At 43.7% G+C, this 27,148-nt stretch overlaps 1 pseudogene; it reads right to left on the bottom strand.

Annotated features, from left to right (window-relative positions):
• Window positions 1–5,889: 5,889 nt before the first annotated feature.
• LOC120045936 lies at window positions 5,890–13,570 on the bottom strand (annotated as a pseudogene).
• Window positions 13,571–27,148: the final 13,578 nt, after the last annotated feature.

The following is a 27,148-nucleotide window of genomic DNA, read 5'->3' as shown; positions in this document are numbered from 1 at the left end:
ACACCATTTTTGTTTAGTAAAATATATGAAATTCACATTTTTGACCCACAAAAATAATGATTCTCCACCTTGCCACCGAAACCAGCTTTTGCTTTAATAAAAGCAAGTATTAGCTACTATTTTGGAATGTTTATAAAATAACAAGCATGCTCGTCAGCTGTCATTGCGGTCTGTAATCTCTCTTTAGCACACACAGAGAAAGGAAAATACCTCTTCATTGGGGTTTTGAAGACTGCACTGTCATTGTCAGGCCGAGGTTTCATCTTACAGCCACGTCATACCAAGACAAGCTAAATGCTATCCATAGCTCTGTTTACGTGTCACTCTAGAGAATTCACATTCGGATGGTTTTGCATTCAAAGTATATTTAGAGCTGAAGTGGTAATACATCTTGGCACAGATACACATATATGCCTCTTAAAACTGAAACAATAAAGGTCTGTAATTAACTACTCACAGGACCTGAAAGTTACAATTATGTACATCTAAGTCTGTCTAAGCTGTTTTAGGGTCCATTTATCAATGGCAATCTTTTCTTATTTAAGAAATGTATTACATGTTTGTGTGAATGTTACAATAAAATGTTTCCTTTATAAAATAAAATATTCATACACATCAAGCATTTGTGAGCCTTTCAAAGGGGAACTAAGATAAAGGTACGTTCCTGCAGTATCCTGTAGCGGACCAGTGATTAGGATTAAAAAAACTGATTACCAATAGATTGACATTGCGTAATGACGTGCCTAACAAAATGTCGTCCTGGTAACTTGTCTGTGAGGAACTAGTAGATAGATCAATAGATAAAGCTTATCAGATGTTTTTATTTTCAACTATCAACACAGTGAAGGCTTGTTCATCTAAACATATAATCTACTACTTTGTAATTGAGAGCTAAGGATGTGTGTGTATGACAAGGGGAGGAGGGGTGTCACACCCTGGCCTTTGTTATATTGATTTTCTTTATTAGTTTAGTTAGGTCAGGGTGTGACATGGGGGGATGTTTGGGTTTTTGTCTAGTTTATGGTGTGTGTATTGTTTAGGGGGTTTTGTAGTATGTATGGGGTTGTGTTCAGTGTAGGTGTTTAGGAAAGTCTATGGTTGCCTGGTTTGGTTCTCAATCAGAGACAGCTGTTTATTGTTGTCTCTGATTGGGAGCCATATTTAAGGCAGCCATAGGCTTTAGGTGTTTGTGGGTAATTGTCTATGTTTAACGTTTGTAGCTTGTGTATGCACTAACGTTTGTAGCTTCACGGTCGTTTGTTGTTTTTGTTAGTTTGTCAAAGTGTTTCGTTTCGTGTTTCATCTTCACTAATAAAAAGATGTATTCGTATCACGCTGCGCCTTGGTCCGCTCTTCCTCATCAAGACGACCGTGACAGAATTTCCCACCAACCCAGGACCAAGCAGCGTGTGAAACAGCAACAGGACCCACCTACACAGGATTTATGGAAATGGGAGCAGGATCTGGGCTACACTACGTGGGAGGAGATCGACAGGTGGAAGATCGACCCAGGGCGAATGCCGGAGCCCGCCTGGGATTCTCTGGCGCAGTGCGAGGAGGGATACCGGCGAATGGAGGCAGCAAGACGACGCGGTAGGAAGCCTGTGAGTCAGCCCAAAAAAATTCTTGGGGGGGGGCTAAAAGGGAGTGTGGCGAAGTCAGGTAGGAGACCTGCGCCTACTCCCTGTACTTACCATGGAGTGCGAGAGTACGGGCAGACACCGTGTTATGCGGTAGAGCGCATGGTGTCTCCTGTACGTGTGCATAGCCCGGTGCGGGTTATTCCACCTCCCCGCACTGGCAGGGCTAGATTGGGCATTGAGCCAGGTGCCATGAAGCCGGCTCAACGCGTCTGGTCTCCAGTGCGTCTCCTCGGGCCGGCATACATGGCACCAGCCTTACGCATGGTGTCCCCGGTTCGCCTACACAGCCCAGTGCGGGTTATTCCACCTCCCCGCATTGGTCGGACGACGGGGAGCATACAACCAGGTAAGGTTGGGCAGGCTCAGTGCTCAAGGGAGCCAGTACGCCTGCATGGTCCGGTATATCCGGCGCCACCTCCCCGCCCCAGCCCAGTACCACCAGTGCCAACACCACGCACCAGGCTTCCAGTGTGTCTCCAGAGCCCGGTTCCTCCTCCACGCACTCGCCCTATGGTGCGTGTCTCCAGCCCGGTACCACCAGTTCCGGCACCACGCACCAAGCCTCCTGTGCGTCTCCAGAGTCCTGTGCGTCCTGTTGCTGCTCCCCGCACTAGCCTTGAGGTGCGTGTCCCCAGCCCGGTACCACCAGTTCCGGCACCACGCACTAGGCCTAATGTGCGTCTCCAGGGTCCAGTATGCCCTGTTCCTTCTCCCCGCACTAGCCTTGAGGTGCGTGTCCTCAGCACGGTACCTCCAGTTCCGGTACCACGCACCAGGCCTACTGTGCGCCTCAGCCGGCCAGAGTCTGCCGTCTGCCCAGTGCCGCCTGCACTGTCCGTCTGCCCAGAGCCGTCAGAGCTGCCCGTCTGCCCAGAGCCGTCAGAGCTGCCCGTCTGTCCCGAGCCGTCAGAGCTGCCCGTCTGTCCCGAGCCGTCAGAGCTGCCCGTCTGTCCCGAGCCGTCAGAGCTGCCCGTCTGTCCCGAGCCGTCAGAGCTGCCCGTCTGTCCCGAGCCGTCAGAGCTGCCCGTCTGTCCCGAGCCGTCAGAGCTGCCCGTCTGTCCCGAGCCGTCAGAGCTGCCCGTCTGTCCCGAGCCGTCAGAGCTGCCCGTCTGTCCCGAGCCGTCAGAGCCGTCCGTCTTTCCCGAGCCGTCAGAGCCGCCCGTCTGTCCCGAGCCGCTAGAGCCGTCCGCCAGACAGGATCAGCCAGAGCCGTCCGCCAGACAGGATCAGCCAGAGCCGTCCGCCAGACAGGATCAGCCAGAGCCGTCCGCCAGACAGGATCAGCCAGAGCCGTCCGCCAGACAGAATCAGCCAGAGCCGTCCGCCAGCCATGACCAGCCAGAGCCGTCCGCCAGCCATGACCAGCCAGAGCCGTCCGCCAGCCATGACCAGCCAGAGCCGTCAGCCAGCCATGACCAGCCAGAGCCGTCAGCCAGCCATGACCAGCCAGAGCCGTCAGCCAGCCATGACCAGCCAGAGCCAGCCAGCCAGGATCCGCCAGAGCCAGCCAGCCAGGATCCGCCAGAGCCGTCAGTCAGCCAGGATCCGCCAGAGCCGTCAGTCAGCCAGGATCCGCCAGAGCCGTCAGTCAGCCAGGATCCGCCAGAGCCGTCAGTCAGCCAGGATCCGCCAGAGCCGTCAGTCAGCCAGGATCCGCCAGAGCCATCAGTCAGCCAGGATCCGCCAGAGCCATCAGTCAGCCAGGATCCGCCAGAGCCATCTGCCAGTCATGAGCTGCCCCTCAGTCCGGAGCTGCCCCTCAGTCCGGAGCTGCCCCTCAGTCCGGAGCTGCCCCTCCGTCCAGTGGCGCCCTATGGGATGGTATTCAGTCCGGGACTCGCCGTTCCAGAGGCGCCACCAAAGCGGGTAGTGACTATAGTGGAGGGGGGTCCACGTCCCGCACCCGAGCCGCCACCATAGGAAGGCCCACCCGGACCCTCCCCTTCTGTGTCAGGTTTTGCGGCCGGAGTCCGCACCTTTGGGGGGGGGGTACTGTCACACCCTGGCCTTTGTTATATTGATTTTCTTTATTCGTTTAGTTAGGTCAGGGTGTGACATGGGGGGATGTTTGGGTTTTTGTCTAGTTTAGGGTGTGTGTATTGTTTAGGGGGTTTTGTAGTATGTATGGGGTTGTGTTCAGTGTAGGTGTTTAGGAAAGTCTATGGTTGCCTGGTTTGGTTCTCAATCAGAGACAGCTGTTTATTGTTGTCTCTGATTGGGAGCCATATTTAAGGCAGCCATAGGCTTTAGGTGTTTGTGGGTAATTGTCTATGTTTAACGTTTGTAGCTTGTGTATGCACTAACGTTTGTAGCTTCACGGTCGTTTGTTGTTTTTGTTAGTTTGTCAAAATGTTTTGTTTCGTGTTTCATCTTCACTAATAAAAAGATGTATTCGTATCACGCTGCGCCTTGGTCCACTCTTCCTCATCAAGACGATCGTGACAAGAGGGGGGGGGGTTATTGGAGGAAAAGATGAAGTGATACATACTAGTCATAGTCACATCTGCTAATACACATATCATAAGGGTAATTTCCAACGAAAGGCACAATCTGTTATTTTAACAGCCTGACCATACCACTTTGTTTGATAAACTGAGGGATGGGGTTTAGGAAATGTAACCACTGTCACGGCCGTCGAATGAAGTAGACCAAAGCACAGCGTGGTGAGCGTACATATTCCTTTTTATTAGGATGACGCCGACAAAAAACAATAAACAATACAAAAACAACTGTGAAGCTTAAGACTATAGTGCCACAAACAAAGACAACTTCCCACACTGAAAGGAGGGAAAAGGGCTACCTAAGTATGGTTCCCAATCAGAGGCAACGATAGACAGCTGTCCCTGATTGAGAACCATACCCAGCCAAAACATAGAAATACAAAATCATAGAAAACAAAAACATAGAATGCCCACCCCAAATCACACCCTGACCAAACCAAATAGAGACATAAAAAGGATCACTAAGGTCAGGGCGTGACAACCACACTCAAATTCATGGACGCAAGGACAGCTATGGACGCAAGGAGATCCATAATACCTTTTGAAACCATTTTAAATATATATGTTGTTTGTTGTCAAACACTCAAATTGTTACAAAAACATAAACACTGGAATAGTCTTAGATTTGGGGTTATGATAGGGTAAGACATCTATGGCTATACTTTCCTGGGAGCATTGGATATATTTATGTTTCTCATTAGTATAGTACTGACAATGAAGTAAAGTTCTTGTACAACTACTAAAATAAGTAAGTAAATAACTTCCACTGTATTATCTGCCTGTGGATTTTATGACCTAGAAGCCATTTGATGAGTAACAGCACCCTCTTCAGTTTCGTGGGCCACACTGACCGTTCTGTTGCAGCAACAAATCTGCTTGGAACTTTAATACATAGATACGATTTGATACTGTATTAAAAACACAATTGTCACTTGCTGTCAAGAACAGAAACAGATCGTCATAACCAACCTAATTGGGGACTATTTGCACTGACATTCTTGCACGGGCTCTATGTACACTCACTGGACTCTACCCACACACACTACACTGACACTCCAACACACTCACACACACAACACACACTTTCACACACGCTGCTGCTACTGTTTATTATTTATCCTGATTGCCTAGTCACTTTTACCCCTACCTACATGTACATATTACCTCAATTACCTTATACCCCTGCACATTGACTTGGTATCGGTACTCTTTGTATATAGCATCGTTATTATTTTATTGTGTTACTATTTCCCTTTTTTTGCTAATCTATATTAACTTTCATACCATTTCATGGTAAAGTCTACACCTGTTGTATTCGGGGCATGTGATAAATCATACTTGATTTGTTCAAAATAACTTCCAACAATGAAAGCTTTTGAGAGGCAAGAAAAGGTTATTTGCAAGTTATGTTTATTTAGGGATTCGGTAGTCAGTTGGAAATAGACAGATCCTTTTCAAAACAAATATCACATCAGTTAATTCATGTTTCCATTATATTGTTTTTAGCTACATATCTACAAACCATACAACATTATAGTTATTTTCACCAGCCAGGAGAACAAATAAATTAGGCAATGAATGTGGCATCATGCATATAACTAATTATTTTCAGTTATTAAAAGGTGTGGTTAATTAGTCATCAGGAAATGCAGAACATCAAATGGGGATTGAGGAGAATGACATATTTAATATATGATAGGGGTGTTTAACCAGGCGTTGTAGTGTGGAGTTTAGGGCACATTCAGAGTCAGTTAGAGGAGGCCATCTTTGCCTTGAGTCGGTTGATCTTGAGCGGCAGAAGGCTGGTCATCTCTTCGCTCAGCTCCAGCTCTGTCTCGATGGCGATTTTGGCCTCTGGGTTGTCCTTGCAGTACTGGACCACAAAATTGTAGCACTCCAGGGAGCAGTTCAGGTTCTCCAGCTGAACGGTTGTGCTGGTCGAGATAAGCCTGCTGTGGAGACGAGCCACCCGTAACTTAGCCACAAGGACCGGCCTCAGTACCTCGTCCTCCAATTTATCCGGCCACTTGCCCTCTGGCGAGCTGACTCAGTCGAGGAACATCTGGTAGAACCTGGTGGAGGAGGAGCAGAGGTGGTTAAACGTCTTGACCGTGTGAGCGTCCAGGTCGTCCTGCTTGTTGGCCATGGCCAGCTTCAGATCCATCATCTCGTAGTAGGTCCTCGGCCAGCTCAAACTGCAGCTGGCGGCAGATGAGGAGGTAGTACTGGGCGTTCAGATCTTTGCAGAAGGGCTCCATCATGTCCACCCGCCACTTGTGCATCTTGCAGCGCCGCTTCAGGTCCTCCTCAAAGAATGCCAGGGCCTTGAAGAGAGCGCTGTGGTCCTGCAGAATCTCAATGTGATCTGTGACCTGGCCATCCATCTCAAAGTACTCCTTAGCTTGGTTTACGTAGGCCTGGCCAACCAGAAAGATTGCGCGGGCCTCCTCAAAGTTGACGAGGAACACACAACTCACCTTCTCTTCCAGGCCACAGATGGAGTCAAAGGTGTCAATGGAACCAAACAGAACAGCACTCTTCCTTCCTCTCTCCTTCTCCTCCTCCTCCTCTTGTAGCTGTGTCGCTCTCAGCTCCGCCTGTCGATCCACCTCTAGCTCTCCAATGTTGTCCTGCACAGAGCAGCAGGCATACAAATTAGATATTGTCTCACAATATAGGCTACTCATCTACGAAATTACATATTGTTTAAAGATGTCTAAATTACCTCGAGAAGTTTCTTGGCATCTTGCAACAAATGAAGACAGTATTTTATCCAACACCTTGCAATTTCGGCTCTCTTCTGTCTAAGTTGGTCTCGTTTCTCAGCCTCATCTTCACCTAAACACAAAGGTTTGAGATGTGTGTTAATGAGTACAGAATGATCGACAACATACAAACATTTCAGAATGAACATATACAGTCAAGGCTGAGTATATAACTTTAGAGTGAGAACTTACTCTCCTGGGCAGCGGCTTCTGAGGGGACCTCTCCAGCTAGGCCTGCTATGACAATGGCAGCAGATAGACAGTGCCTGCCCTCCATGTAGAGGGTCTGGCAGACAAAGTGGTGGGAAGAGAAATATGTTTAATCTATAGAAATGTCATTATAAAGAAATCAAGTCATTTACGCACTGTAAAGAAATGATAAGTAATTCATCTTGATGAAGAGATTACATACAGTTTATAATTTACCTTGGTGATGTAATATTGCGGTAACGTGGCAGCGTTGATGGCCCATTCCAGAGGAATGAACTGGTTGAATTCCAGCTGTCTCTGAAGAGTGCTGTGTCAGTTGCCCCCAGCTTCTCATACAGCTCCAAGTTCTTGTACATTTGTGCAAGATAGTACAGTGTGTGGGTGTAGGCCATTTCAAATCTGTTTGAAGAGAGTGAAAAGTTAAAGTTAAAAGAGCAACGTCACTTCTTTCTGTCATTTATGAAAGACTCCACACTAGAATGACTTCTCTACCTCTTTATCCTCTCCTGTTGTGGTAATGCATCTTCCTCTGCCACAAAGAACTCAGTGAGGTCCATTGGGAGTTGCGAAAAAAAGGGGAGGGGGAAAAAAAACTATAGATTATCCACTCTGAATTGTCAAGGTCACATTTAAACAGATGCCATAGGATTCAGTATGCCGGGACAGTAAACCACATAGAATGCACCACAGCTGGCCTTCCAGATGACAGATGATGAGGCCTGATGATGATGATGCTGCTGCTTGCTCTTACCCCAGAAAGAAAATGATAATGTAGGAAAATTATGCATAGGCAGGCAAATTGCACATAGACAGTCTCATGCTTACCTCTTTCATGTTTAAAAAATAAATAATTTATTTCACCTTTATTTAACCAGGTAGGCTAGTTGAGAACAAGTTCTCATTTGCAACTGCGACCTGGCCAAGATAAAGCATAGCAATTTGACACATACAACAACACAGAGTTACACATGGAATAAACAAAACATTCAGTCAATAATACAGTAGAAAAATAAGTCTATATACAATGTGAGCAAATGAGGTGAGATAAGGGAGGTAAAGGCAAAAAAAGGCCATGGTGGCGAGGTAAATACAATATAGCAAGTAAAACACTGGAATGGTAGATTTGCAGTGGAAGAATGTGCAAAGTAGAAATAGAAATAATGGGGTGCAAAGGAGCAAAATAAATAAATAAATACAGTAGGGGAAGTGGTAGTTTTTTGGCCTAAATTATAGATGGGCTATGTACAGGTGCAGTAATCTGTGAGCTGCTCTGACAGCTGGTGCTTAAAGCTAGTGAGGGAGATAAGTGTTTCCAGCTTCAGAGATTTTTGCAGTTCGTTCCAGTCATTGGCAGCAGAGAACTGGAAGGAAAGACGACCAAAGGAGGAATTGGCTTTGGGGGTGACCAGTGAGATATACCTGCTGGAGCGCGTGCTACGAGTGGGTGCTGCTATGGTGACCAGCGAGCTGAGATAAGGCGGGGCTTTACCTAGCAGAGACTTGTAGATAACCTGTAGCCAGTGGGTTTGGCCACGAGTATGAAGCGAAGGCCAACCAACGAGAGCGTACAGGTCGCAATGGTGGGTAGTGTATGGGGCTTTGGTGACAAAACGGATGGCACTGTGATAGACTGCATCCAGTTTGTTGAGTAGAGTGTTGGAGGCTATTTGATAGATGACATCCCCGAAGTCGAGGATCGGTAGGATGGTCAGTTTTACGAGGGTATGTTTGGCAGCATGAGTGAAGGATGCTTTGTTGCGATATAGGAAGCCGATTCTAGATTTAATTTTAGATTGGAGATGCTTAATGTGAGTCTGGAAGGAGAGTTTACAGTCTAACCAGACACCTAGGTATTTGTAGTTGTCCACGTATTCTAAGTCAGAGCCGTCTAGAGTAGTGATGCTGGACGGGCTAGCAGGTGCGGGCAGTGATTGGTTGAATAGCATGCATTTAGTTTTACTTGCGTTTAAGAGCAGTTGGAGGCCACGGAAGGAGAGTTGTATGGCATTGACGCTCGTTTGGAGGTTAGTTAACACAGTGTCCAAAGAGGGGCCAGAAGTATACAGAATGGTGTCGTCTGCGTAGAGGTGGATCAGAGAATCACCAGCAGCAAGAGCAACATCATTGATGTATACAGAGAAAAGAGTCGGCCCGAGGATTGAACCCTGTGGCACCCCCATAGAGACTGCCAGAGGCCCGGACAACAGGCCCTCCGATTTGACACACTGAACTCTATCAGAGAAGTAGTTGGTGAACCAGGCGAGGCAATCATTTGAGAAACCAAGGCTGTTGAGTCTGCCAATAAGAATGTGGTGATTGACAGAGTCGAAAGCCTTGGCCAGGTCGATGAATACGGCTGCGCAGTACTGTCTCTTATCGATGGCAGTTATGATGTCGTTTAGGACCTTGAGCGTGGCTGAGGTGCACCCATGACCAGCTCTGAAACCAGATTGCATAGCGGAGAAGGTACGGTGGGATTCAAAATGGTCGGTAATCTGTTTGTTAACTTGGCTTTCGAAGACCTTAGAAAGACAGGGTAGGATAGATATAGGTCTGTAGCAGTTTGGGTCTAGAGTGTCACCCCCTTTGAAGAGGGGGATGACCGCGGCAGCTTTACAATCTTTGGGAATCTCAGACGATACGAAAGAGAGGTTAAACAGGCTAGTAATAGGGGTTGCAACAATTTCAGCAGATAATTTTAGAAAGAGAGGGTCCAGATTGTCTAGCCCGGCTGATTTGTAGGGGTCCAGATTTTGCAGCTCTTTCAGAACATCAGCTATCTGGATTTGGGTGAAGGAGAAATGGTGGGGGCTTTGGCGGGTTGCTGTGGAGGGTGCCGGGCTGTTGACCGGGGTAGGGGTAGCCAGGTGGATAGCATGGACAGCCGTAGAGAAATGCTTATTGAAATTCTCTTCTCTTCTCTTTCTATAACTTGATCTGGGGTCGAATAAAAGCTCTTTGTATGACGTGTCACCAGTTTCCTGTTTTCTGGAGAGCGCGAGAAGGGACCTGGTATTGCCTTCTGATAAGCTGTCGTTATAGACGACTAATATCTCCGGCTTTGATTTTATTTGATACATGTGACAATATCATCGTAAAGTATGTTTTTTCAATATAGTTTTATTAGATTATTAAATTTTTTCCGGGACGTTAGGCGTGTTGCTTTGTCTGCGTATGTTCAGGAAGGAGAGCTTCGCGCCACTTTGCTAGCTTTCCGTGCTAATTGACTGGAGAAGAGGACATTCTAAATCCAAACAACGATTGTTCTGGACAAAGGACCCCTTGTACAACATTCTGATGGAAGATCGTCAAAAGTAGGACCCATTTTATGATGCTATTTCATATATCTGTCGAACATGTTGTACTAGTAGTTTGCGCCCAGATTTTGGGCACTCTCTCGCTATAACTAAGCTGGATGTCGTAATGAAGTTATTTTTAGAATTCTAACACGGCGATTGCATTAAGAACTAGTGTATCTAACATTTCCTATACAACATGTATTTTTTAGTAACGTTTATGTATAGTTATTTGGTCAGAATAGTTGAGTGTCATAAAAATATCCGCACATTCTGGGAAAAAGATGCTACGTTAGCACAATGTATAACCACTGATTTCAGCTCTAAATATGCACATTTTCGAACAAAACATAAGTGTATGTATAACCTGATGTTATAGGACTGTCATCTGATGAAGCTTATCAAGGTTAGTCAAAAATTATATATCTTTTGCTGGTTTGTTACGATCGCTAACATTTGCTGCTGGTAAATGGCTTGTGTTTCTGGCTATTGTGGTAAGCTAATATAATGCTATATTGTGTTTTCGCTGTAAAACACTTAAGAAATCGGAAATATTGGCTGGAATCACAAGATGCCTGTCTTTCATTTGCTGTACACCATGTATTTTTCAGAAATGTTTTATGATGAGTATTTAGGTATTTGACGTTGGTGTCTGTAATTACTCTGGCTGCTTCGGTGCTATTTCTGACGGTAGCTGTGATGGTAGCTGCAATGTAAAACTGATTTATAGCTCAAATATGCACATTTTTCGAACAAAACATAGATTTATTGAATAACATGTTATAAAACTGTCATCTGATGAAGTTGTTTCTTGGTTAGTTTGGTTGGTTCTTGGTTAGTTAGGTTGGTTTTGTGCATGCTACCTGTGCTGTGAAAAATGTCTGTCCTTTTTTGTATTTGGTGGTGAGCTAACATAAATATACGTGGTGTTTTCGCTGTAAAACATTTAAAAAATCGGACATGTTGGCTGGATTCACAAGATGTTTATCTTTCATATGCTGTATTGGACTTGTTAATGTGTGAAAGTTAAATATTTCAAAAAAATATCTTTTGAATTTCGCGCCCTGCACTTGAAGTGGCTGTTGTCATATTGTGCCCGGCTTCGGGCTTGCAGCCCAAAGAAATTAAGCATGTCCCAGTTTAGGTCACCTAGTAGCACGAGCTCAGAAGATAGATGGGGGCAATCAATTCACATATGGTATCGAGGGTACAGCTGGGGGCAGAGGGAGGTCTATAGCAAGTGGCAACAGTAAGAGACTTGTTTCTGGAAAGGGGAATTTTTAGAAGTAGAAGCTCGAATTGTTTGGGTACAGACTTGGATAGTAATACAGAACTCTGCAGGCTATCTTTGCAGTAGATTGCAACACCGCCCCCTTTGGCAGTTCTATCTTGGCGGAAAATTTTATAGTTTGCGATGGAGATTTCAGGGTTTTTGGTGGTTTTCCTAAGCCAGGATTCAGACACGGCTAAGACATCCGGGTTGGCAGAGTGTGCTAAATCAGTGAGTAAAACAAACTTAGGGAGTAGGCTTCTAATGTTAACATGCGTGAAACCAAGGCTTTTACGGTTACAGAAGTCAACAAATGAGAGCACCTGGGGAGTGGGAGTGGGTCTAGGTACTGCAGGACCTGGATTAACCTCTACATCACCAGAGGAACAGAGGAGAAGTAGGATAAGGGTACGACTAAATGCTATACGAACTGGCCATCTAGCACGTTCGGAAGAGAGAGTAAAAGGAGCAGGTTTCTGGGCTCGATAGCATAGATTCAAGGCATAGTGTACAGACAAAGGTAAGGAAGGATGTGAGTACATTAGCGGTAAACCTAGGCATTGAGTAATGATGAGAGAGATATAGTCTCTAGAGACGTTTAAACCAGGTGATGTCATCGCATATGTAGGAGGTGGAACAACATGGTTGGTTAAGGCATATTGAGCAAGGTTAGAGGCTCTACAGTGAAATAAGACAGTAATCACTAACCAGGACAGTAATGGACGAGGCATATTGATATTAGAGAGAGGCATGCGTAGCCAAGTGAACATATGGGTCCAGTGAGTGGTTGGGCTTACTGGGGACACGGCGATTCAGAGAGTTAGCAGGCCGATGCTAACAAGCTAACAGTTAGTAGGCCGGGGCTAAACAAGCTAGCAGTTAGCAGACCGGGGCTGGCAAGCTAGCAGTTAGCAGACCGGGTTAGCAAGCAAGCAGTTAGCAGGGGCTAGCAGTTAGCAGACCGGGAAGGCAAGCTAGCAGTTAGCAAACCGTGGCAGGCAAGCTAGCAGTTAGCAGACCGGGGCCGACAAGCTAGCAGTTAGCAGACCGGGGCTAGCAAGTTAGCCTTTGGGGGATGTCGCGATGGAGGTAAGTCTGTTTTTGCCTCTTCGTGACGTCGATAGCCCAGTCGTGGAATTAGTAGGGTTCCGGGTAGCTCTAGGTAGCTAGCAGTATGTAACAAATATACAATGCTTCTGCAGTTTCCAAAAATCCTTGGGTTCTCTCAATTTCATCCCTACCTGCCCACAGAATGCCCAGTTGATTCAAAAAAAAAAAAAGATATATATATGTCAGTCCACAACATTTGACTACTTCATTATTTTCATTATCTTTAGCCAATGCCAATGTGTGTGCATAGATTAGGCACATTTTATGCACTGGACTGCTAGTTGCATGCTTAATGAAGGCCAACATAGGTTTTAGCTGTCATTACCCTGACTTGGATGAACAAAGACATGTTCTCTGGTGATATGCTGCACTTTTCCTGCAATGTCATGCAATTCATAAAATGTTCCTCTCCAGCAGACAGCTCTTCTGTTTCAACGTGGTTTACACCAAGATAATACTCCACCGTCCCGAGTTTAGCTACTCTTGATCCGTCTGGGGAGTCTCCACAGTGGCCTCTCCCAAAGCTCTCCTCATTTCCTCGGTCAATGGGCTGATCTGTCGGGCGCTGGTCTGCTTCATCATTGACGCTCTCGTGTTCACCGACATCGAAATTCTTCAAGGAGCAGTATATATCTTCTAAAAGCTCCCTTGCCTTATACTTTGATCGAAAAGGGTAGTTTTCTGGGTCTTTTCTTGATTCTACTTCAAAGAGATCTTGAGCATTACAAAACATGTCACACACTGCTCTCCATTCATCACTGTATGTGGAAGCCATGTTTTTTATTTCTGTAAAACCCAAGCGGGATCCCGTAGTTGGGTAGGGTCATATTCATTTGATTAGGGCACACGGTAGCGATGCGTTTTGCAACAGAAAACATGCATGAGCGTTAAGTCACAGAGTTTCTAAACCCAGAGGCGCAACATCGCAACACTTCCGGGAATGCTTGCGAAACAGACCAAACAGATCAGGCTGGGGTTTGAGAAGTCAACGAGAGCGGTCTTCTTCTTCGATGAGGTTTAACGGCGGTTGGCATCCAATATGTTGCATTACCGCCACCTACTAGACTGGAGTACAACTCTCTTATAGTTTGCTTGAAAAATAAATATACAAATACCCTACCACCATACCTTCAAGACTGTTGGAAAAGCAATGGAGTGTGCAAAGAATGCCAAGAGTGTGCAAGGCTTTCATCAAGGAAAATGGTGGCTACTTTGAAGAATGTCAAATCTAAAATATATTTTGATTTGTTAAACACTTTTTTGGTTACTACATGATTCCATATGTGTTTTTCCATAGTTTTGGTGTCTTCGCTATTATTTTACAATGTAGAAAATAGTAAAATAAAGAAAAACCCTGTAATTAGTAGGTGTGTCCATACTTTTGACTGGTACTGTATATTTACCCCCAAAATATATGGGGGATTGGAAATGATGCAGACATACACTACTGTTCAAAAGTTTGGTCACTTAGAAATGTCCTTGTTTTTGAAAGAAAAGCATTAGATTTTTTTTGTCTGTTAAAATAACATCAAATTGATCAGAAATACAGTGTAGACATTGTTAATGTTGTAAATAACTATTGTAGCTGGAAACGGCTGATTTTTAATGGAATATCTACATAGGCGTACAGAGGCCCATTATCAGCAACCATCACTCCTGTGTTCCAATGGCACGCTGTGTTAGCTAATCCAAGTTTATCATTTTAAAAGGCTAATTGATCATTAGAAAACCCTTTTGCAACTATGTTAGCACAGATGAAAACTGTTGTTCTGATTAAATGTAGAAAATAGTAAAAATAAAGAAAAACCCTCCACTGTACCCGCACCCCACCATACCCCTGTCTGCATATGCCCTGAATCTATTCTACCACGCCCAGAAATCTGCTCCTTTTATTTTCTGTCCCCAACGCACTAGACGACCAGTTTAGCTAGCCTTTACCCGTACCCTCATCCTACTCCTCCTCTGCTCTTCGGGTGATGTGGAGGCTAACCCAGGCCCTGCGTGTCCCCAGGCATTCTCATTTGTTGACTTCTGTAATCGAAAAAGCCTTGGTTTCATGCATGTTAACATCAGAAGCCTCCTCCCTAAGTTTGTTTTACTCACTGCTTTAGCACACTCCGCCAACCCTGATGTCCTTGCAGTGTCCGAATCCTGGCTTAGGAAGGCCACCAAAAATTCTGAGATTTACATACCCTACTACAACATTTTCCGTCAATATATAACTGCCAAAGGGGGAGGAGTTGCAATCTACTGCAGAAATAGCTTGCAAAGTTCTGTCATACTTTCCAGGTCTATGCCCAAACAGTTCGAGCTTCTAATTTTAAAAATGAATCTCTCCAGAAATAAGTCTCTCACTGTTGTCGCCTGTTATAGACCCCCCTCAGCTCCTAGCTGTGCCCTGGGCACCATATGTGAATTGATTGCCCCCCATCTATCTTCAGAGTTCGTTCTGTTAGGTGACCTAAACTGGGATATGCTTAACACCCTGGCAGTCCTACAATCTAAGCTAGATGCCCTCAATCTCACACAAATTATCAAGGAAACCACAGGTACAACCCTAAATCCGTAAACATGGGCACCTTCATAGATATTATCCTGACCAACTTGCCCTCCAAATACACCTCTGCGGTTTTCAATCAGGATCTCAGCGATCACTGCCTCATTGCCTGCATCCGCTATGGGTCCGTGGTCAAACGACCACCCCTCATCACTGTTAAACGCTCCCTAAAACACTTCTGCAAGCAGGCCTTTCTAATCGACCTGGCCCAGATATCCTGGAAGGATATTGACCTCATCCCGTCAGTCGAGGATGCCTGGTCGTTCTTTAAAAGTAATTTCCTCACCATCTTAAAAAAGCATGCCCCTTTCCAAAAATGTAGAACTAAGAACAGATATAGCCCTTCGTTCACTCCAGACCTGACTGCCCTTGACCAGCACAAAAACATCCTGTGGCGGACTGCAATAGCATCGAATAGTCCCCGCGATATGCAACTGTTCAGGGAAGTCAGGAACCAATACACACAGCCAGTCAGGAAAGCAAAGGCTAGCTTTTTCAAACAGAAATTTGCATCCTGTAGCTCTTACTCCAAAAAGTTTTAGGACACAGTAAAGTCCATGGAGAACAAGAGTACCTCCTCCCTGCTGCCCACTGCACTGAGGCTAGGCGACACGGTCACCGCCGATAAATCCATGATAATCGAAAATGTTAATAAGCATTTCTCTACGGCTGGCCATGCTTTCCTCCTGGCTACCCCAACCCCGGCCAACAGCTCTGCACCCCTCGCAGCTACTTGCCCAAGCCTCCCAGCTTCTCCTTCAACCAAATCCAGATTGTGGATGTTCTGAAAGAGCTGCAAAACCTGGACCCGAACAAATCAGCTGGGCTAGACAATCTGGACCCTCTCTTTCTAAAATTATCCGCCGCCATTGTTGCAACCCCTATTACCAGTCTGTTCAACCTCTCTTTCGTTTCGTCTGAGATCCCTAAAGATTGGAAACCCTCTTCAAAGGGGGTGACACTCTAGACCCCAAACTGTTACAGACCTATATCCATCCTGCCCTGCCTTTCTAAAGTCTTTGAAAGGCAAGTTAATAAACAGATCACTGACCATTTCGAATCCCACCGTACCTTCTCCGCTGTGCAATCCGGTTTCCGAGCTGGTCACAGGTGCACCTCAGCCACGCTCAAGGTACTAAGCGATATCATAACCGCCATCGATAAAAGACAGTACTGTGCAGCCGTCCTCATCGACTGGCCAAGGCTTTCGACTGTCAATCACCGTATTCTTATCGGCAGACTCAATAGTCTTGGTTTCTCAAATGACTGCCTCGCCTGGTTCACCAACTACTTCACAGACAGAGTTCAGTGTGTAAAATCGGGGGGCCTGTTGTCCGGACCTCTGGCAGTCTCTATGGGGGTGCCACAGGGTTCAATTCTCGGGCCGACTCTTTTCTCTGTATATCAACGATGTCGCTCTTGCTGCGGGTGATTCCCTGATCTACCTCTACGCAGACGACACCGTTCTGTATACATCTGGCCCTTCTTTGGACACTGTGTTAACTAACCTCCAAACGAGCTTCAATGCCATACAACACTCCTTCTGTGGCCTCCAACTGCTCTTAAACGCTAGCAAAACCAAATGCATGCTTTTCAAACGTTCGCTGCCCGCACCCGCCCGCCCGACTAGTATCACTACTCTGGACGGTTCTGACCTAGAATACGTGGACAACTACAAATACCTAGGTGTCTGGTTAGACTGTAAACTCTCCTTCCAGACTCATATCAAACATCTCCAATCCAAAATATAATCTAGAATCGGCTTTCTGGGAACTCGGACATTTCGGACATTTCCGACTTCAGTGCGTTGAAAACCAATGGAACTCGGAAAAAAACGACCCCCGACTGGGAAAGATCGATTTGAACGGTCATTCAACTCGGAATTCCAACTCGGGAACTCGGGCCTTTTTCTATACCAGGGTTTCCCAAACTTGGTCCTTTACAGCTTATTTAAATAACAAACACATCATCAAGCTTTGATTATTTCAATCAGCTGTGTAGTGCTAAGGGAAAAAAACTAAACAGGATTTTTCAGTTAGCTAATGGCATTCTATATTATCCGAGTTCCCAGATGTTTTGAACGCTGCAAGTGAGTGATGGAACTCTTAGTCGCGGTGAGGCAGATATTATGTTTTTGTTTGTTTTGTGCATGAAGAAATATGGAAAGTAAATCATTCACCACGAAACAAGCGTTAGATGCAACTTTGAAGAAATGTAAGAAGGAAAGAGATAATCTGATCCAGACAGTTTTCTTGTTATACTTGTAATATTATTTGGAAATATTTACTGTGTCGTAACGCATTGGCTATTTGGTTTATTTTAAAACATTTACTATTTACTGTGTCGATAACGTAACGTCCAATGCATTTTATTAGCCTAGTCTACAATAACTTTGTTCCGTTACTATATATATTTAACTGATAAATTCAATTGTAAATTCAAATATACACATTTGGTGATACAGTGTTGATTTTATATTGAAAAAGGCCTATATCATTAGAGGCTACAGCAAAAAAAAATCTACAATGTAGCATACTATGCTATATTTTCACAGCACAGGACTTTCCTCAACCCCAAGGCATTTTATTATTTCACTATATTGATATTGACAATATACACACTTGGTGATACAGGGTTTATTTTATATTAGAATAGGCCCATAGGCTACAGCAAAGAAAATGTACATTGAATGCCAAATATACTACATTTTCACAGCACAGAACTTCCTCTAAACCGCTACCACTACAAGAAAACAATAGCATAGGGCAGGTTACCGAGGTAAAGACAGTTTGAAGTTGGATATTCAACGGATATTCGCGCTTTCAAACATTGCACGGGTCTTATTTTCACGTTTTGGACATTAATTCGCTTTCCAAAGCGAATAAATATGTGGAACTGTGAGCAGCATTTTGTATTCCTAGTTGAATTAGTTAGGGAGCATAAACAAAGTGCAAACTTTTTTACATTCGAATTTCAATAGCTCCTTGGTCATGTGACCTACTAACTTCAAACAAGGTTCAGAATGTCCACTCAGTGGGCCTACATATTGTACAGCCTTTAGTTTGTCCATTTTCATCTAACATGATTTTACATGAATGTTTTAAAATGTATAATTTCAATAGCTCCTTGGTCATGTGACCTAATGACTTCAAACAAGGTTCAGAATGTCCACTGACTATGCCTTCATATCGCACACTCTGATGTTTGTCTACTTTCATCTAATGCTATTAGACTTAAATCTGTAAGCTTTGCAGGCCTTCATTTACATGGGTGTTAAACTTTTTTATTTTTTTATTTAACAAATGTTCCATTCTCGCAATAACTATCTTTCACATGGACACTGAAAAGATCCGCAAATGGCTGTATGTGGAATGGATCAAGGACAGGAGAGGTGTTCAAACAGAGGTGCTTAAAGGAAGGCGCTCAGGTAGGCCTCATGAAAAACAATGTTTCATATGCTCTTTTTAATCACAGTAATAGGCAGGGATTTGTCAGTCAGAGTGAGCTTGATAACGTGAAATAATCATTTTCATAGCATCACTTTCATATACTGCACATTAACACAAATCCTTCTACTGTGAGTATTAGCATGCAGTTTACATAACTTGATAATGACTTGATATTTGAGTGCATTCACAACAAGCCACCTGCAGACAACGTACAAAATGCTATAGTGCATTTGAGGGTTTGTTTTTCTGATGAAAATAGTTATTTGATGCATGACCTACTATTTCTAACTGGGAAAATAAATTCCTATGTCTTTTGTGTAACACCAAAATGTATAACATTCCAACCACAACTACACGTTGAAACTACAGTTTTCCTGTGCAGTGATCAACTTACATTTTGATAACTTTTTGTATTTCTGAGTGACGTAAAGGTATCGACATAGTGATTCATTTACTTGTTATTGCCATTACAGAAAACATACAACAACAAAATTACAGAGTTAACAACACATTAGAAACAGAGCGTGTCATGAAACTGGCAAATAAAGATGACAATGGAAAGGGAAATATTGATGATGGCCAGAAATTCAGTCAACACCAACTAGATCATTACTCCAGACAGGGACAGAAGGTGATGCAGAGACTCTAGAGGACTAGAAAGATGACATGCAAGCACAAAGTGACAATGTTTTTTTCCCCAAATGTTAAAGGATTGCGATATTTTGTTTTCAGTTCATGTTTAAGAGGGCAATAACTCTTCTAAATGTGTTTCATTTGCATATTGCAGGTCACAGCTCTGCGGCGAAGAAACAATTGCGAGGTGACGGTTGCTGTTGTGAGGTCTACAGACAAAAAGTCCTCTTTCCTTCTCCATCATTCAGAGTTTAAAACTCTGCAGCCCCACAAATGCTTATGGGTGAGGTAATAAATACTAGTCATAACATGACAATACGCATTTGTTTAATCACAATTCAAAACATATTGTGTAAAAAAATTCATACAGTATGAAAGATGAACAAGTACATTAGATGTGCACCTAACCAAGTCTAAGGACATGTAATATCATTATGTAGTTAACTGGAATTGTAGTTGAATGTTTCTGATGACGTACACTTGAATATTTATGGTCCTTCTGTCACTTTAAAGTAAATAGTGTGTGTCATCATGTAAACACAGTATTGTCAACAATAACACACTTTTTTGACTACATAACACCTTATGTATGATACTTAATCTCCCTAACAAGGCATATATACAGTTGAAGTCAGAAGTTTACATACACCTCAGCCAAATACATTAAAACTCAGTTTTTCACTTTTCCTAACATTTAATCCAAGTAAAAATTCCCTGTCTTAGGTTAGTTAGGATCACCACTTAATTTTAAGAATGTGAAATGTCAGAATAATAGTAGAGAGAATGATTTATTTCAGCTTTTATTTCTTTCATCACATTCCCAGTGGGTCAGAAGTTTACATACACTCAATTAGTATTTGGTAGCATTCCCTTTGTTGTCCTTAAGCCATTTTGCAACAACTTTGGAAGTATGCTTGTCTATCTGGAAGACCCATTTGCGACCAAGCTTTAACTTCCTGACTTATGTCTTGAGATGTTGCTTCAATATATCCACATCATTTTCTTCCCTCATGATGCCATCTATTTTGTGAAGTGCACCAGTCCCTCCTGCAGCAAAGCACCCCCACAACATGAGGCTGCCACCCCCGTGCTTCATGTTTGGGATGGTGTTCTTCGGCTTGCAAGCGTCCCCCTTTTTCCTCCAAACATAACGATGGTCATTATGGCCAAACAGTTCTATTTTTGTTTCATCAGACCAGAGGACATTTCTCCAAAAAGTATGATCTTTGTCCCCATGTGCTGTTGCAAACCATAGTCTGGCTTTTTTTATGGCGGTTTTGGAGCAGTGGCTTCTTCCTTGCTGAGCGGCCTTTCAGGTTATGTCGATATAGGACTCGTTTTACTGTGGATATAGATACTTTTGTACTCCAGCATCTTCACAAGGTCCTTTGCTGTTGTTCTGGGATTGATTTGCACTTTTCGCACCAAAGTACGTTCATCTTTAGGAGACAGAACGCATCTCCTTCCTGAGCGGTATGACGGCTGCGTGGACCCATGGTGTTTATACTTGAGTACTATTGTTTGTACAGATGAACGTGGTACGTTCAGGCGTTTGGAAATTGTGGAGGTCTACAATTTTTTTTCTGAGATCTTGGCTGATTTGATATAACACAATGGATGGCTAATTCGTCATACTGCATTGAATGTTTTTACATTTTGAAAAATTCATGTAAAATCTTGTGAGATGGCCTCCCGGGTGGCGCAGTAGTCCAGGGCACTGCATCGCAGCGCTAGCTGCGCCACCAGAGACTCTGGGTTCGCGCCCAGGCTCTGTCGCAGCCGGCCGCGACCGGGAGGTCCGTGGGGCGACGCACAATTGGCCTAGCGTCGTCCGGGTTAGGGAGGGTTTGGCCGGTAGGGATATCCTTGTCTCATCGCGCACCAGCAACTCCTGTGGCGGGCCGGGCACAGTGCGCGCTAACCAAGGGAGCCGGGTGCACGGTGTTTCCTCCGACACATTGGTGCGGCTGGCTTCCAGGTTGGAGGCGCGCTGTGTTAAGAAGCAGTGCGGCTTGGTTGGGTTGTGTTTCGGAGGACGCATGGCTTTCAACCTTCGTCTCTCCCGAGCCCGTATGGGAGTTGTAGCGATGAGACAAGATAGTAATTACTAGCAATTGGATACCACGAAAATCGGGGAGAAAAGGGGGTAAAATGTATTTAAAAAAAAAAATAATAATCTTGTGAGATGAAAATTGACAAACTAAAGGGTGTGCAATATAGAAGGGTAGTCAGTGGACATTCTGAACCTTGTTTGAAGTTATTAGGTCACATGACCAGGGAGCTATTGAAATTTAAAATTTTGAAAAATGTATGTAAAATCTTGTGAGATGAAAATTGACAAACTAAAGGGTGTGCAATGTGTAGGCCCACTGAGTGGACATTCTGAACCTTGTGTGAAGTCAGTAGGTGACCAATGACCAATGAGCTATTGAAATTCAAAAATCTAAATAAATAATTTAAAATAGTGCGAGATGTAAATCAAAAAAAGAAAGTGTGTGCAATGTGTGTCTATGCCATCGGGTTAGCTACAACCAGTTTTTAATGTTTTCGGAGTAATGGTTAAAGAGCTATTGAAATTTGAAACATTTGATTTGTCACTATGTTGACGGTCCCTAACTACTGTTGGTGGATGTAAGGAAATCTACAGGCAAATATCCGTTGAATATCCAACCTGAAACTGTCTTTACCTCGGTGGGCAGGTTATAACATTATCCCCTTCACACCACTGAGCTGAATGGAGGGATAAAAACACCACTGGAAAAAAAATGTTGGTAATGAAGGATTTTCTGCTTTTGAAATGTGGCAACATTTTTACAATGTAGAACTAATTTCTAAATCAATTTTAGATGAGCCAGACCAAACAACCACCCCACTGAGGTGGATCAGAGATGGCAACCACCTCTTCACCAGGTGGATGGGCACTACAGTACTACCACAGACAGAACAATGAGACAGATATTTCACCGGATGTATAAATTTGAAGCATCCGCTTGACATTTCCACTCACTACCAATTTTGGCCAACATTCTGCTAATTTTCTCATCAATTAAACATTTGATCTCAATACACAGTTTTCTGTTCACAAAACTAAAATCTGTTACGGACAGAGTGGACTGCGTTTTGTAGACTTTACACTTTGCCAAAGTAATTTTTGTTTAGAAGTAGAGCAAAGGCGAATTGCGTTATTGCTCATGTGCATTTCACAGAGTAGGCGTTCCCTAAAGGAAATAAGCAAAGAGACAATTGTGCACTGCCCTATGGGACTCCTGATCACAGCTGGTTGTGATACAGCCCAGGGTTGAACCAGGGTCTGTAGTGACGCCTTTAGCACTGAGATGCAATGCCTTAGACTGCTGCGCCACTCGGAAGCCCCATCTTGGTGTAGTTGTAAAAATCTTTGGTACTACACTGTGCCCCACAAGAGATGGTACAGGACCCTTTAACAAACAAAAAAAATCAGCTGCAACTTCATGTACAACAACAATGCCTATAAAGTCTTTCCCTAAGGCGCAATACACATGAAAGGCCAGTAGATGGGGAACTAGTCCCACTAATGAGGTGACCCAATGTGACATTAGGAATGGCTTCCAACTGTGGCATAACATGTGAGTGAAAGACATGACAATTCTGTGTGATTGGGATTTTTGTTCTGTTGAAAAGCAGATGTGGACAGTATTCAGCAGTTGTGGACAGTGGACAGTAGTTGTTGGTTTGTTTGACATTTTCCCCCCCTAAAACTTACAGAGGTACTCAAGACCTGGGTGAACCACAATCTGGTGTTGGATATCTTGTTCATTATAGTTTGCAGTGCTTTTCAAGTAAAAAACAAAGAATTTCAATATGAGTTTTTAGATTTTTTTGCCTTTATGGCACATTATCACTTATATACAGTAAGTGTCTCAAAAGTTAGTTTTGACATATTTTTTTGTCACTGACAGTGTGCTGAATCCATAGACCTAAAACAGTTGATGGTGCCTTTTACATAAATGCCTGTAGAAGCCAAAATGTGAAGGTAATGAAAAACGGCAAAAAAAGCCTTAGGCTTTAAGGTTTCTTAAAGGATTCCACTCAGAGGGACGGAAGCAATACTGTTACACACATACAAGTGAAATCTGAGGCTGCTGAGGGGAGGACGGCTCATAATACTGGTTAGAATCGAGTGTAATGACCCGTCCTCCCCTCAGCAGCCTCCACTGATTCTGACCATTAATCTTGAGCAGAAAGTGGACACATGGAGACAAGATACATTTTTTTGCCGTATGCCACAATGAGCCAAACTGCAAGCTCTCAACACTCTATCACAACACTGAAGTTCCATTTGGTAAACAAACAATATCATGGCACAGTATCCATCCATCCTCATCACACAACATTCATGCAAGCTATTCATTGAAATAATATCTCAAGATGGTATTTTTCTCTTCTCAATGCATATGCCAGTAATCAAACTATCTTCATAAATTTAAGAAATGGTCACGTAAAGCTTTGTCTTGTCTGATGGTCCACATCCTGGCCACTGAGCAGTATTTTCACTTTCACCACCCTGTGAATAGCTTAATCAGAAAGTGAATAACTTAATCAATTTAAGGTGACAGAATTAGATTGCATTTTTTGTCTCCTCCACTATGGTTTTAGCTCAGAATCTGAATGTCAAAGAAATGGATCAATGATATCTCCATATGCATTGGAGTCATGTCCTGGGTATTTTACAGCTTTTCTAGCATAAAGCTTCACCGACCAAAGCGCTGTTATACACTGAGTGTACAAAACATTAAGAACATGCTCTTTCCATGACATAGACTGACCAGGTGAATCCAGGTGAAAGCATGATCCCTTATTGATGTCACTTGTTGCATCCACTTCAATCAGTGTAGATAAAGGTGAGGAGACAGGTTAAAGAAGGATTTTTAAGCTTTGAGACAATTGAGACATGGATTGTGTATGTGCACCGTTGAGGGTGAATGGTCAAGACAAAATATTTAACTAAGTATGGTAGTAGGTGCCAGGCGCACCAGTTTGAGTGTGTCAAGAACTGCAACGCTGCTGGGTTTTTCACGCTCAACAGTTTCCCATGTGTATCAACAATGGACCACTACCCAAAGGACATCCAGCCAACTTGACACAACTGTCTGAAGCAATGGAGTCAACATGGGCAAGCATCCCTGTGGAACGGTTTTCGACCCCTTGTAGAGCCCATGCCCCGACAAATTGAGGGTGTTCTGAGGGCAAAAGGGGTAGCAACTCAATATTAGAAAGGTTTTCCTCATGTTTTGTATACTCAGTGTATGTAAGGCTACAAGTTGTTACAATCTAGTTTTTTTTGTGTGGGAGTCATATTTCTGTATATAATGTACAGTGGCAAGAAAAATATGTGAACCCTTTGGAATTACCTGGATTTCTGCATAGATTTGTCATTTGATCTGATCTTCATCTAAGTCACAATAATAGACAAACGCAGTCTGCTTAAAATAATAACAAACAAAAAATGTTACGTTTTCATGTCTTTACTGAACACACCGTGTAAACATTCACAGTGCAGGGTGGAAAAAGTATGTGAACCCTTGGATTTAATAACTGGTTGACCCTCCTTTTTGCAGCAATAACCTCAACCAAACATTTTCTGTAGTTGCCATTCAGAACTGCACAACGGTCAGGAGGAATTTTGGACCATTCCGCTTTACAAAACCATATCAGTTCAGCAATATTCTTGGGATGTTTGGTGTGAACCTCTCTTTTGAGGTCATGCCACAGCATCTCAATCGGGTTGAGGTCAGGACTCTAACTGGGCCACTCCAGAAGGCGCATTTTCTTCTCTTGAAGCCATTCTGTTGTTGATTTACTTCTGTGTTTTTTCTTGTTGTCCTGTTGCATCACCCAACATCTGTTGAGCTTCAATTGGTGGACAGATAGCCTTACATTCTCCTGCTAAATGTATTGATAAACTTGGGAATTCATTTTTCCGTCAATGATAGCAAGCTGTCCAGGCCCTGAGGCAGCAAAGCAGCCCTAACCACGATGCTCCCTCCACCATACTTTACAGTGGGGGTGAGGTTTTGATGTTGGAGTGTTGTGCCTTTTTTTCTCCACACATAGTGTTGTATGTTCCTTCCAAACAACTCAACTGTAGTTTCATCTGTCCACGGAATATTTTGCCAGTAGCGCTTGGAAGATCCAGATGCTCTTTTGCGAAACTCAGACGTGCAGCAATGTTTTTTTTGGACAGCAGTGGCTTCTTCCGTGACGTCCTCCCTTGAACACCATTCTTGTTTAGTGTTTTAGGTATTGTAGACTCGTCAACAGAGATGTTAGCATGTCCCAGAGATTTATGTAAGTCTTTAGCTGACACTGGGATTCTGCTTAACCTCATTGAGCATTCTGCGCTGTGTTCTTGCAGTCAACTTTGTAAGACGGCCACTCCTAGGGAGAGTAGCAACAGTGCTGAACTTTTTGCATTTATAGACAGTTTGTCTTACCGTGAATTGATCAACATCAAGGCTTTTATAGATACTTTTGTAACAATTTCCAGCTTTATGCAAGTCAACAATTCTTAATCTTAGGTATTGTAAGGCCTGGGTGTCGGAGTGTGAAGTCAAAGCGCAGGAAACAGCAGGTGCAAATACAAATGTTCTTTAATGAACACGGACAAACTAGGCCACCCTACTAACACACTGGGTGTACTTCTTAACCAACCCCAGACACGGGGGAAACGAACACAGTCCAGAAAACACGTAGCACCAAACCAACACCACTACTTACAAACAAACAATCCCGCACAAAGAAACGTGCGGGCCGGCTGACTAATAACCCCAACTAATTAACCCTAATACAAAACAGGTGAACCCAATAAACACATAGGGAGGGGGAGAAAAGGATCAGTGGCAGCTAATAGGCCGGTGACGACGACCGCCGAACGCCACCCGAACGGGAAGGAGAGCCTGCCTCGGTCGAAGTCGTGACAGGTATTTTGAGATCTCTTTTCTTCAAGGCATGGTTCACATCAGGCAATGCTTCTTGTGAATAGCAAACTCACATTTTGTGAGTGCTTTTTATAGGGCAGGGCAGCTCTAACCAACATCTCCAATCTCGTCTCATTGATTGGACTCCAGGTTAGCTGACTCCTGACTGAGCTTTTGGAGAAGTCATTAGCCTAGGGGTTCACACACTTTTTCCAACCTACACTGTGAAAGTTTAAATGATGTATTCAATATAGACAAGAAGAAATACAATCATTTGTGCGTTATTAGTTTAAGCACATTGTGTTTGTCTATTGTTGTGACTTAGACGAAGATCAGATCTAATTTTATGACCAATTTATGCAGAAATTCAGATAATTCCAAAGGGTTCACATACTTTTTCTTTCCACTGTACATAGAGGAGGGGCCTTAAAGGGTGCTGTGTGGGTGTAATAGAGTTTCCTTGAAATTACAATGCACTTCTCAGGAAACCTAGCTACCTGTCAGTGTGGGCACCGGTAGTTTAAGGAACCCCATCAGTGCGAGCACACAGGAGGTTTGAGGATTCCATGCGCAGGTTAGTGAAGTAGCTATTATCAGGATTATTCTAAACAGTGGGGGGATCAATAGGGGATCAATTATAGTCAAATATGAAAGGATAAGTATCACAAAACATAGACATCAGTCATTATTAAGCATGGTCTGGTTCATGTCTTAAAAGCAGTCTAGTTGGACAAAATCGTGCATGTTCTAAACAGTGT

Source organism: Salvelinus namaycush, chromosome 4 (genome assembly GCF_016432855.1).
Source record: "Salvelinus namaycush isolate Seneca chromosome 4, SaNama_1.0, whole genome shotgun sequence".
Lineage (NCBI taxonomy): Eukaryota > Metazoa > Chordata > Actinopteri > Salmoniformes > Salmonidae > Salvelinus > Salvelinus namaycush.
This window is presented reverse-complemented; position numbering and strand designations above follow the sequence as displayed.